At 50.5% G+C, this 12120-nt stretch overlaps 1 protein-coding gene across 11 annotated transcripts in view; it reads left to right on the top strand.

The window, feature by feature from the left end:
* The window catches only part of ATP2B2 (ATPase plasma membrane Ca2+ transporting 2), a 378716-nt gene that overhangs the window by 141216 nt on the left and 225380 nt on the right, over positions 1-12120 (top strand). The window contains exon 1 of one of the 11 annotated variants that reach the window (XM_070776834.1): positions 9106-9124. The exons of the other annotated variants lie outside the window; for them this stretch is intronic. The gene's annotated coding sequence lies outside the window, so the exon portion shown is untranslated. Of the gene's footprint in view, positions 1-9105; positions 9125-12120 lie in introns of those variants that run through there. 11 annotated transcript variants of the gene reach the window in all.

Genomic DNA, 12120 nt, shown 5'->3' with positions numbered 1-12120 from the left:
TCTCCGGTCTCCCCTCACCCGTGTTTTTTACATGCTAGTTTTTAAAATTTTACTCCCTCAGTCATTTTTAAGCGTACCCTTCTGTTGTTGTCAGTCATGTCTGACTCTGCGACCCCATGAACTGCAGCATGCTAGGCTTCCCTGTCCTTCACTATCTCCTGCAGTTTGCCCAGATTCATGCCCATTTTGAGTCTGTGGTGCCATCCAACCATCACATCCTCTGTCGTCCCCTTCTCCTCCTGCCTTCAGTCCTTCCCAGCATCAGGGTCTTTCTCAATGAATCAGCTCTTCACATCAGGAGGCCAAAGTATTGGAGCTTCAGATTCAGCATCAGTCCTTCCAATGAATATTCAGTATTGATTTCCTTTAGGATGGACTGGTTTCATCTCCTTGCAGTCCAAGGGACTCTCAAGAGTCTTCTCCAACACCACAGTTCCGAAGCATCCATTCTTCAGCGTTCAGCCTCCTTTCTGGCCCAGCTCTCACATCCGTACATGACCACTGGAAAAACTGTTCAGCAGTGTTAAGTTTTTTCACATGCTTGTGGAACAGACCTCTAGAATCTTTTCATCTTGCAACACTCAGATTCTATACCATGAAACAGTAATTCTCACTCCTTCTTCCCCTCACCCATCTTTCTCCTTTTTTCTTCTGAGTTCCATTCTCTCTTTTTTGTTCCCAGGAAGTTAAAGCTATGTAAGTCAAGAGCCTTTTTATAGAAAGTGACTCAAACTGGCCGGTCTAAAAAGGAATTTACTGACGTGTAACTAAGGAGTCCTAGGGCAATAGGCTTCAGGTACAGCTGGATCCAGGGGGTGATACAATGTCAGCAGAACTTATTATCTTCCTCTCTCTCCATCTCTCTTTTCTGCTTCTCCCTGTTTGGGCTGCACCCTTAGGCATTCTCTCCTTCTGTGGCGGCATGGGTGGCCCCCAGCAGCTTCAGGTCAGCCATCCCAAGAGAAAAAGAGCACTCCCTGTAGCTTACAGAGTCTTAAGACTGACACTCCGGTGGCTCACAGGTCACGCACACATCCACAGACTGCTCACCAGGTGGGGACTGCAAAGCTTTGTCTGGCCCAGGCTGGGATTCACACCCATCCTGGGAGCCCCGTCAAAGTCCCACAGTCTGAGAGTCAGGAATGAGCAATTTCCTAGGGCAATCCAGGCTGCCTGACCCCGAGGAGACCCCACAGGCATCACCGTGCCAGGCAGCCCACTTCATTCTGCCGAGTAGCCGATTAGGATTCTGTCCTTCCTTGCTGGTACTGCCTTACTTCCGAATATGGGGGAAATGTCCGCGGATTACTTACTCCCTTGCCATGCTGCCTTCACAGTAGTGTCTTCAGCCAGCAGGCACCGGCCACACCCCCAGCTTCGGGGCATTCCTAGTCCTGCTGCTGGATATCTGACAGCACTTCCTCCCCAGGCACCTTGACCCTTTCACCACCGTGACCCACCCGCTGCTACTTGTCAGGATAGCATATAAACAGCCTGAGCTTCGCACTCACACAGATCAGAGTTCGAGTCCCTGCTCTGCCACTGACTGAGATAAATGATGGCAGGGGGAAGGATAAAAGCAGAATAATGGTACAGAACATTGCCCTCTGATACAACACTTCTTGGGAAAGATTGAAGGCAGGAGGAGAAGGGGGCGACAGAGGATGAGATGTTGGATGGCATCACCGATTCAGTGGACGTGAATTTGAGCAAACTCCGGGAGATGGTGAAGAACAGGGATGCCTGGTGTGTTGTAGTCCATGGGGCCACAAGGAGTCAGACACAACTGAGTGACTGAACACACACATACAACATTTGTTCCAGTGACTTCTGACTGCTCGCCCTGCTCTAGATGCAGCCCTTGGTGACTGTGGTCTGTGGTACCCCCCTCAGTGCCCAATCCATTCTCTTCCCTCGCTGTGAAGTTGACGCCAGGACTGGGCCCTGTCCTCTGTGAATCCTGTACCCTCCACGGCCACTCTGTGCCTCACCCTGCAGCCTGGTCTGTCCTGGAGCCCTGCCCTGGGATCTCTCTGCCATCTCCTTCCGTCAGCTCTTCTATTAGAAAGTTCTGTCTCCTTCCCTTGCATCACTGAGGCACAACCTCCCTGGGAATCCAGCCTCATCCAGGCACCCAGAGGCTGCCCTGGCTTTGAGAGACCGGGACTGAGCCTGTGGAGCATCTGTGACTTGACTTTCCTGGTCTACTTCTTAGAAATCCACGCTCCCCAAGGGTCTGCCTACCCTCCAGCATCTTAGGCCCTGGGAGTGCCTTCCCGAGGCCACAGTGGCCATCCCAGGGGCAACTCTACACGCTCACCACTGGGTCTCAGAACAGAGACCCAGACTGGAGACTGTTTATAGATATGCTACCAAGGAATGAAGGAGGGAGGCACCCTCTGGGGCGGGGAGTAACTCATGGTGGGGCAGCAGGAATCAGGGAGCGTGAGCACCTCCCAAGCCTATCCTGGGAGAAAAAGCCAGAACTGAAATATCACACAGTCCTGGGTTCAAATCCTGACTTAACCTACCTGCTGTGTGACCTTAGGCAAAGCACATTACCTCTCTGAGCCTTAGCTTTGCACAAAAAGGGGGACAATTGTACCCACCCCAAAGGATTGCTATGACCTAATAATACTTGGAAGAGGCTCACTGAATATGAGTTTCTGATTAATAGGAAAGAATAAATAAATGGGCATAACTAAATATTTTCTATAAAATGGTAGAAATAATGTGATAACATGTCAGTTGTGTATATGTGTTCTGAGCACACACTACGTGGCCTCCTTGCTGTTTCTCAAACACACCAGATACATACTCTTCTCACTGGGGATTTTGCCCTTTCTGTTCCCTCTCCAGGAATGCGTCTACATGGCTCACTCTACTCCCTTTACTCTGATAGGGGCTTAAATATGTCCTTCTTAGAGAGGCCTTCCTCGGCCCCTTACCCAAAGCAGAGGTTCTCCCATCTCTCCCTGCCCCTTGCTGTGTCTCCAGGCATCATTTGCAATGACTCCCTGACCCCTGCCTGGTATATTCTGGTTTTAAATGTTTTCATAACTTTATTTATTGGCTGCCCTGGATTTGTGTTGCTGTGCACGGGCTCTCTCTAGTTGCAGCGAATGGAGGCAACTCTCTGGCTGTGGTGTGCAGGCTTCTCTTGTTGCCGAGCATGGACTCTAGGGCGCTCGGGTGTCAGTAGCTGCAGCACGTGGGCTCGGTATTTGTGGCACGCAGGCTTAGCTGCTCTCCTCCAAGGCATGTGGGATCTTCTTGGACCAGGCACTGAGCCATTGTCCCCTGCATTACAAGGTAGACTCTTAACCACTGGACCATCACAGGAGCCCCTGGTACCTTCTATTTTCACTTGGGCAGATTGTATCATGTCTGCCTCCCCCACCACTGAAAAGTCAGCTCAAGGAGGCAGGGCCTTGTTCCCCTCTGTCCTCCCAGGTCTAGAGGAGAGCTGGGCACAGGGTAGGTACTCGGTAAAGATCTGAGGTCTATCAGAGATAAATCAGACACACCCCTGCCCTGGGGACCTCAATTTTACCCTAGGAAGCATCTAGAATGATAACCTTTCTCCTGAAAACACAGCCACTTACTGCAAGCCCGCTCAGTGCCATTGCTATGCTATACCCTTTCCATGCAGCAGTTCCTGTGCTCCTCCTGACAACCCAGTGATGGAGGTGCTGTCATTATTCCCACTGATCAGAGGAGAAACCACTCAGAAAGGAGGCGTAACTACCCTAGAACCACACAGGCAAGGCCAGGACTGGAGCCCGGAGGTGTCTGATAGCATGCTTGAGCCCTAAACATGAAACCCACAGTACCACAGGGAAGCTGAAAACCCAGCACAAAGAGTACAGCATGACCTTGCACCCTGGGATCAAGGAAGGCTGCCTGGAGGAGGGGGCATGTGAGCTGGAGCTTGATGGAAACATACGGGGCCTTTTAGGCAAAACAGAGAAAGAGGAACATTCAATGGACCCCAGTCCTGGGGTCCATTCCACCAGCATTCATTGAGTACCTTCTGTGTGCCAGGCAGAGATGAGGCTCTTCTGGGAAGGAGGCCCTGGAATTCCAAAGGCTTTAGAGCCAGTGGCTGTGGGGGACCCAGGGCAGGCCTGGGCTTGACTGAGAAAAAGGATGGAACAGGCACTGAGTGCCACCTGCATGCCAGGCATGTGCCACAGGCTTTCCCTTTGACCTTCTGCTCTGTGTTCCCTCCAGCTGATGCAGAGGGGGGCTGTGTCCATTTTCAGATGAGGAAACTGAGGCTCCGAGACTGTGGGCTGTGAGTGCTGACTCCAGGCCACCACCTCCTACACAGGAGGAAAGCGGCTCCTGCTTATCATAAAACGGGCCACCCACCTGCCTCTGGCTGAGAGAGACAAAGGGGACGGGGTTTGAGGTCCAGGGTTCCAGTGAGACTGGTAGTAGAGAATCAGCAGAGAAGCTGCCTGGAACACAGGCCCCTCGGTGGACAGTGTCAGGAGCCTTGAGGAGGGCTGAGCACACCTGCAGGTCTCTGCGGGGAGCCGGTGAGGCATTCTGCTCATGACAAAGGTCATGAGGAAGGAGGCTCGGCATACGCAAAGGCGGGATCGAGCCTCAGGAGTCCGCCCGGATATTCTCGAGCATTTTCCCCCAAAAAACCAGAGTCTGCCTACTTTATTGTTTTGTGCTCTCACCTCTGACTTTACTAGGGGCTGTCCCCTACCACCATCTCACTCTCTCTCTGTCAAAGAGTTAACTTACAGCTCCAATTAATAAAGTTCCTGGGCAATTAGGAGTGTTCAAATCCAAACCCCTCAGATGGCTCTCTAACTCGCCTGACAAGTTTACCCGGACTCCTGCAGCTATGCATACGATTGTTTACAGTCTCCTAGCCTCCAGAGGCACGGGAAGCTTAAGATATTCAAATAGCTTAGAGCCTCTCAGAGAGTTAAAAACTGTCAGAATAAACTAGTAAAGGATTTCATTGATGAGTCAATGCTTGTTGCTAAGTTTTCACATCCCCTGAATGGTATCCTTGAATGTGTATTAATTAATAGTTGGTATATAGTAAAAAATAAGTAGGGGCCTTGGTGTTAGTAACTTTAGACCCTTAAGGTAATAAATTCTTTCCTTTGTTGTAAACCCATTACACATCCGCCCTATAGGAATGCAATTTTATCTTTGGAAGATGGTGCCAAACCTTAAAATAATTACTCTTAGAGAAAATAAGTCTTTGTTGATAAGTCCTTGTCAAGAGTCATAAAATGTTAGTAGGCCTTCTGGCCAGAAGATGATGTAAATCACCTAAACCATTTGTATACGATAAATTTGCAGGAAAGAAACCTTGGTTTTTGATAAGAATCAAAGACTGCTGACTTTGCATCCCCTATTATCCTCTGTGTGTAACTTAGGGTATAAAAGCCCCTGTTAAAAATAAAGCTACGGGCCTTGTTCACCAGCGCTTGGTCTCCCCATGTCATTCTTCCCTTTAACTTCCAGCTGAGTCTCCATCTGGAGCGCGGAACCCACCACGCTTACTAATTATGCCTGGGCTTCTAAGACCCACTCGAGAAGGTGTCTAGGGTGAGGCACCTTCCGCTATTCGAGAGGGCGCCTGCGGCCTACGTCAGTGGTGCAAACTTCTTGTCTTGAAGTTTTATTGGTCTCCCGCGTAAACCAAGCTACTCAGCTTCTTTTCTCCACTGAATTTTCCTACTGAGCTATCCTCATTCTATTGTTCTCTATATCTCTAATTAGCATATAAATAGTCGCCTAGGCCGTCTCTCCTTCAAATACCCTGGATCAGCTGGGGCTGGTCCCCAGCAGGTCTCTGTCGTTATGTGTCACCTGCTTTGTGACCCTGACCAAATCACTTCATTTCTCTGGGCCTCTCATTTCCTTAACTCTAAGTTAGCTGAACCACCTCCAAAGCCCCCTTTTGGCTCAGACCTTGCGGACTTCTGTCCCTCGTGCGTAGTTTCCTGTCGGTGCTGTGACAAATTCTCACAAACCAAGTAGCTTAACATGTACCAGCTAGCTCTCTAAGTCAAGGGCTTCCCCTTTGGTTCAGCGATCAAGAATCCACATACTGATGCAGGAGATGCAAGAGATCCGGGGTCGATCCCTCCCTCCTAGGGGAGGGCATGGCAACCCACTCCAATATTCTTGCCTGGGATAGCCCATGGACAGAGGAGCCTGGTGGGCTACAGTCCATTGGGTGGCAGAGTCAGAGACAACTGAGCGACTGAGCACATCTAAGTCAGGAGTCTGATGCAAGTCTACAGGGCTAACACCAAGGGCTGTGTTCCCTTCTGCAGGCGCTCGTGGAGAATCTGAGTCCCCGCATTTTCCAGCTCCTAGAAGCGGCCATGATTCTCATGGGCCTGTCCTCGGTCTTCAGGTCAGCGATGAGCATCCTTCAGGCCAGCTGCAACCTCCACTCCCCTTTGCCGCACAACCTAACATAATCAGAGGCTCAGGGGTTAGAATACGGATGTCTTTGGGTGGCTGCTGTTCTGTACCCTACACCTGGTGAGGGTTTGGGGCCGGCTTTGGGCAGCTGTTTCTTCTTTCTGGACCTCGGCTTCCTATATTTTGAAATGGGGTGATCATTGCAACCCTCCCGTCCATATGGCTGCTTTGGGACCAAACTGAGGCAGTGTGTGTTCAGGTGGATGAGAGAGGGTCAGTCGCTGCTCATGGGTTAGGTCTCTATTCCTGTGTTGTTTCTGCTGCTCATATCAGCTACTGATGGGTTCTCACTGGGTACCCAGCCTTCCTATGCTCTGCTCTGAGAGGCTGCAGTGCACCCCCACCCCAGAAAGCAAGCATGGTTCTGTCAACTGCTTCTGCGCCTGATAATCTCTGGCTTCTTTACAGAGAACCCCAGGAGCCCTTGGGATTTGGGAGTAGAAGAATGTTACTCAAGGATGCCTATTGACTGCTGAACAATAGCCCCCATGAGGTCATGTGGCTGCTTAGCAACTGCTCAGGCCCTTAGTAACCAGCCCAGAAGGGTTGATATTTACCCAACAGAAACTTTGGACTATATGGAGAACACCCAATTCCTTCCAGTGAGCTGCAGGCCTGAAAAGCAAGCTCCACCCATTCCTAGCTGCTCTTTTGAGAGCAGACCCGTGAGGGTACCAGGAACCCTGGGTTCTACCTGGCTTCATGCCTCCTGTTGTTGTTCTTGTTCAGTCACTCAGTCGTGTCTGACTCTTTGCAACACCATGGACTGCAACACGCCAGGCCTCCCTGTCCATCACCACCTCCTGGAGTTTGCCCAAGTTCATGTCCATTGAGTCGGTGATGCCGTCCAACCGTCTCATCCTCAGCCCTCTTCTCCTTTTGCCTTCAGTCTTTCCCAGCATCAGGTTCTGGTGCCTCCTACTGGGACTCAGTTTCCCTCACAACATGGGGACCAGATGAAATGATCAGCAAACAGAGTGACCGTATGTCGTGGTTGGCCTAGAACAGTCCTGGCGTATCATGACTACTAAAAATGTCCTTTTTATTCCCAGAAGTGACCCCACCTGGAAGATCAATTTTCTGATTACCCTGAGGCCACCTCCAGCCCTTGAGTCTATTTTTCTTCCCTTCCACCCTCTGCCGCTGTCCTGAATTAATCCTGACTAGTCCAGCCAAGATTTTTTAAGGGCTCTTTCTGTGCCATACCTAGAGCTGGGACCTGGGAAGACTGAGGCAAACCAGATAGGGCCCCTGCTCGTGGGGGCTTCCAGCTCTAGGAGGAATACAGCTTACGCATCCTGCCAAAGCTAGGATTGAATCCAGAACCTTGTCGTTCTCAGCCTTGCTTGCACTCTCCCCACGAAGCTATTTTAGTAAATAATAATACTCCTTAGTATTCGGGCGGCCTTTTGCAGTCGCTAAAGCGTTTCCCTTCCGTTCCCTCAGTTAACCCTGACCTTCTCGGAGGCTGTGACTTCAAGTCCCCATTGCACAGAGGTGGAGCTGGAGTCCAGGGGTCGCAGAGGGGACGGTCAGGACAGTGTCTGGGTGGCCTTGGGAAGCAATTTAACATCCGCCTCCTCACCTGTGAGGTAAAAATACCAGCTCCCGCTGCAGAGAACGTAAAACGTAAATGAGACAACACAGAAAGTCCTTTTAAAAAATGGCACCTGCCCTACACGTGCGCCTTCACCCAGAGCCGTCGTGGCCCCAGCAGTTGCGTTTCTCCCACTCCCCACAGACACCCGTTTGGGAGTCTCGGAAAGTTTTCAGCACACTGGGACCATTCTGTTGGAATCCCAGCTCTGCCTCCAGGTGGCGGTGTGACAGGCTTTCAGCCTCAGCTTCCTCATTTGTAAAATGGGCGTAAGAATCCGTCGTCCCGAGGGTGGGCCAAGCCTTGGTAGAGCACCCAGCGCCCTGGCCATGCGTGTTCCATATTGCGCTCCCGATATGAGTGTCAGGTGCGGGGTGCTTTGGGCCCATTCCGGAGGGAGGAGCACCCCCGATGGGGCTCGCACCCCACCCCAGCCCCGCCAGCCCGGGAGCCTGGGCCACCATGTGCTTTAGGCTCTGCGTTCAGCCGCGTTGGGAGGGAGGGGCTTCTGATGGAAGCTGCTTCCTGGTGCCCCACTCACCTCGCAGGAGAGGGCAGGGCCCCCTTCCCCTTTCCTTTCCAGAGCAGCTCCATGGGAGGCAAATCTGTCCAGTTCCATACTGATGCCTAAGTGGCTTCCCAGCCACACCTTTTAACAGTACTCTGAGTCACCAGCCAGCATTGAGGCTGTGGGAAGGGTGTTCCCTTTCAGGCTGTAGGAACGCTGCACAGGATTGCTCCAGAAAGCCAGAATCAGGCCCCAGGATAAATGCAGCTACCCTCCTTATGCAACTTTGTGACATTGTTCAAAAACAAGGCTAATGTTCCTTTGCTTCCATTTGCTGAGGGCCCTAGAGAGCCGGCCCGGCCCAGCCCAGACCTCATGTCTTGCTTCCTGCAGCCAGGCAGAGGCTGGCGTCCCCACCACATTACAGGTGGGGAAACTGGGCTGTGGCTGTGGCCGCATGGCCAGGACGCTCACAGACCCAGCCCTCTGCACCAGCCCTCAAAACTCCCCCTCTACGGCCAGCTGGGTCCTTAGACAAAGCAAAACAGGTAACTATGATACATTTTCTTCTTTTTCAAATGCAGCATAATGGTGAGCAGTTGTATCCGGTTGCTGGGTTAGAAACTGGAACTCTTGATTTCTGATAAGAAGAAAGAAAAATCTATTTCTGAATACAAGCTCACATAAAATAGAAACACGTTTTAGGGGGAATGTTTCTTTATACAAAAATTCAAAACTACTTCGTACTGCAGAGCTGGGCCCGTGGAGGATGCTCGTGGGGACTGAGCATTGAAGGGAAAGGATGTGGTATTAAGGATCATATTTTGCAGGTGGCAGCCACGGTGATGCAGGTCCTCAGAGCTGAGCTGCTGAGGCTGGCCCTCTTGCCGCATCTCTACTGTGCTGCAGTATATGGGCATCCATTCGCCTCTGCCTGGGGTGCCCAGTTGCTCAGTTGTGTCCGACTCTTTGCGACCCTATATGAACTGTAACCCTCCAGGCTCCTCTATCCATAGGACTCTCCAGGCAAGAATACTGGGGTGGGTTGCCATTTCCTCATCTGGGGGTTCTTCCTGACCCAAGGATCAGACCCTCTGCTCCTGCTTCTCTTCCATCCTCAGGCGCTTTCTTTACCACTGAGCCACCTGGGAAGCCCCTCGCTTCTGCCTTGCCTGGTCCTAAAACCACACCACCTGCTTCTCTAGGGAGCTGTGTTTCCTCTTTCCCCACAGAATTCACTAACTGTTCTTCCATCGGGTATTTGACTTCCTGTCCTGTGAACTAATTAGGAGTCAGAGCTCTGCTTGGGAGCTATGAGTGGGGGTGAGGGGAGAATAGAAAGTATTTGCATAGTCACCCTGGTGACTTTGCATGTCGGCTGCCTCTGGCTGGAGTCTGCTCGATGAGACGCTGTGCTGTCTTGCTCAGTCCAGGGGGAAATAGGCAGAGATGAGAGTGGACGGGGCATGCAGGGTCCACAGGCATTCCCACCAAGCTCAGTCCTCTCTGAACCTTAAACTTGCTTGACCTGGGTCGAGAAAAGCCAGACTGCCCTTTCAGCCAACGGAGCAGCAGTCTGAGTCACATCCTGCCGGCCGCCTGGCCTGACTGGAGTTTGTGCTCTGCTCTGCATCAGGTCTTGGCCTCTCTGCCTAACAGCTTCCTTCTCTCCCAGAGCGACTGTGGACGTTTCCCCTTCCCTTTCACCATGACCTCACCCGGCATGGATTTCCTACTATTTAAAATTCTTCTGCAGTTCATTGGGTAGACTTCGGGGGTGACATTGATCCCCACCAATTGAACAGCAGTGTGATGTTGATGCCCAGACAGTTTGAGTTCCTGGAATTAAGTCTTGCAAGGGTTTCTATAAAGTGAATTTCTGTATATCAGTACCTGGATTCTGGTTAACTTTCACTGGAGCATTTAGAATGTGTCCTGGAAGGGAGAAGATTTTAAGCCCAACAGATAAAAGATCTGCATCTCAGATTGCACCAGATCTTGGAGAAGAAAGAATCTCAGAGAAATGAGAAAAATGTGCTTTCTGAAAACAAAACAAAAATACGATTTTTAGAATTAGGACCTAATTTATTTCTGAGTTAAAGAGATTGTTATGTGGTTAAATTAATCTTGAGATGACTGAGAAAATTAAAAAAAAAAATCATCTGCAGCAAGGTAAAATGCCCTACATGCCAACTTATTCGTCAGTAAAGTGTCTTGTCACATTTCTACTATCTGCTTAGCTTTTAATTCTGAGAAGAAATTTATTGCTTTCGTGTTGGTCTCAACTTTTCAGTTGCTCTTACTATTGAAACTTCAGAGGCTCTATTCTCTGTGGCTAGTCAGCCACTAAAGACTCCCTTGGGCTGAGTTCCCCAAGACCTAGCTTGCAATAGAAGTCATTGTTATTATTATTTCCTTGAGGCTGTTAACAGACTGTGACCACATGGAAGGATACCAGAAATCATGAAATTTGGAGTCAGGACAAGCATTTATTTGCAATGCGGCCTGAAGCAGGTGACCTGACCTTTCTGACTCTTGCAGTCCCTTCCCTTAATTGCAGTATCACTGAGCAAGGTCAAGTGCCCCGCTTCATACTCCCCTGCTGTCATGCTGGCCTTCGTCCACCTCACTGAGCTATGTGATTCCCTGGTCTACCTCCTCAATCCCTCCTGGGTCCTGAGAGCTCCGTGAGGGCAGAGTCTTGTCATCTCTATGTCCCTGTGCCCAGCACAGAATCTGGCAAAGAGCAGAGGGCTGGGGTTTTGGGTGGATGGGGAAAAAAAAAAAGGAAGGCAGGGGAGGGAAGGAGAGAGAGAGGAAGGAAAAGTAGGGGAAAATGCAAATTTAAACTCCTCTGGAGCTCATAGTTATTTATTTTAACCACCAACTGGCCTAAGTGATAAGACAGGCTAAGAAAACAATAGTATTACTGTCACCTATCACTGCCCAGTGTCCAGCGCTGATTTCACCATCATCTTATAGCTGACCCATAGTGAGCACCTATACAGACACATGTGCCTGCTTACTCTCCCAACAAGCCTGGTGGCTTAGATAGTAAAGAATCCACCTGCATCACAGGAGAACTGAGTTCAACGCCTGGGTGGGGAAGAACCTTTGGAGAAGAAAATGACCACCCATTCCAGTAGCCATGGACAGAGGAGCCTGGTGGGCTACAGTCCACAGGGTCACAAAGCATCAGACACAACTTTCACCATAATCCTCCATTAGACAACAAAGCAGAGGTCAGGAGAGGTCGAATCACTTGCCCGTGTCACGCAGCTGGCACGTTTGGGACCTGGGCTTGAGCCCAGGCCCCCAGAACTCCAGAGCTGGTGCACTTCACTGGTGTACCCTCAGCACCCAGTCTAGGACGTGACATGAAAGATGGAGTGAGTGAGTGAATGTCCTTCCATCGCCATTCTCTCACTAGATCTTCAGTCTCACTCTTAGTTCTTTCTTCCTGGCGTGTGTGGTGATTCGAACAAAACGTCTGAGACTACACAGTACTGGATTCAGACATGAGCTTTCCACATCACTCTAGGAA

The sequence above is a fragment of the Bos indicus genome, chromosome 22, assembly GCF_029378745.1.
Source record: "Bos indicus isolate NIAB-ARS_2022 breed Sahiwal x Tharparkar chromosome 22, NIAB-ARS_B.indTharparkar_mat_pri_1.0, whole genome shotgun sequence".
In the NCBI taxonomy this organism is placed as follows: Eukaryota; Metazoa; Chordata; class Mammalia; order Artiodactyla; family Bovidae; genus Bos; species Bos indicus.
This window is presented reverse-complemented; position numbering and strand designations above follow the sequence as displayed.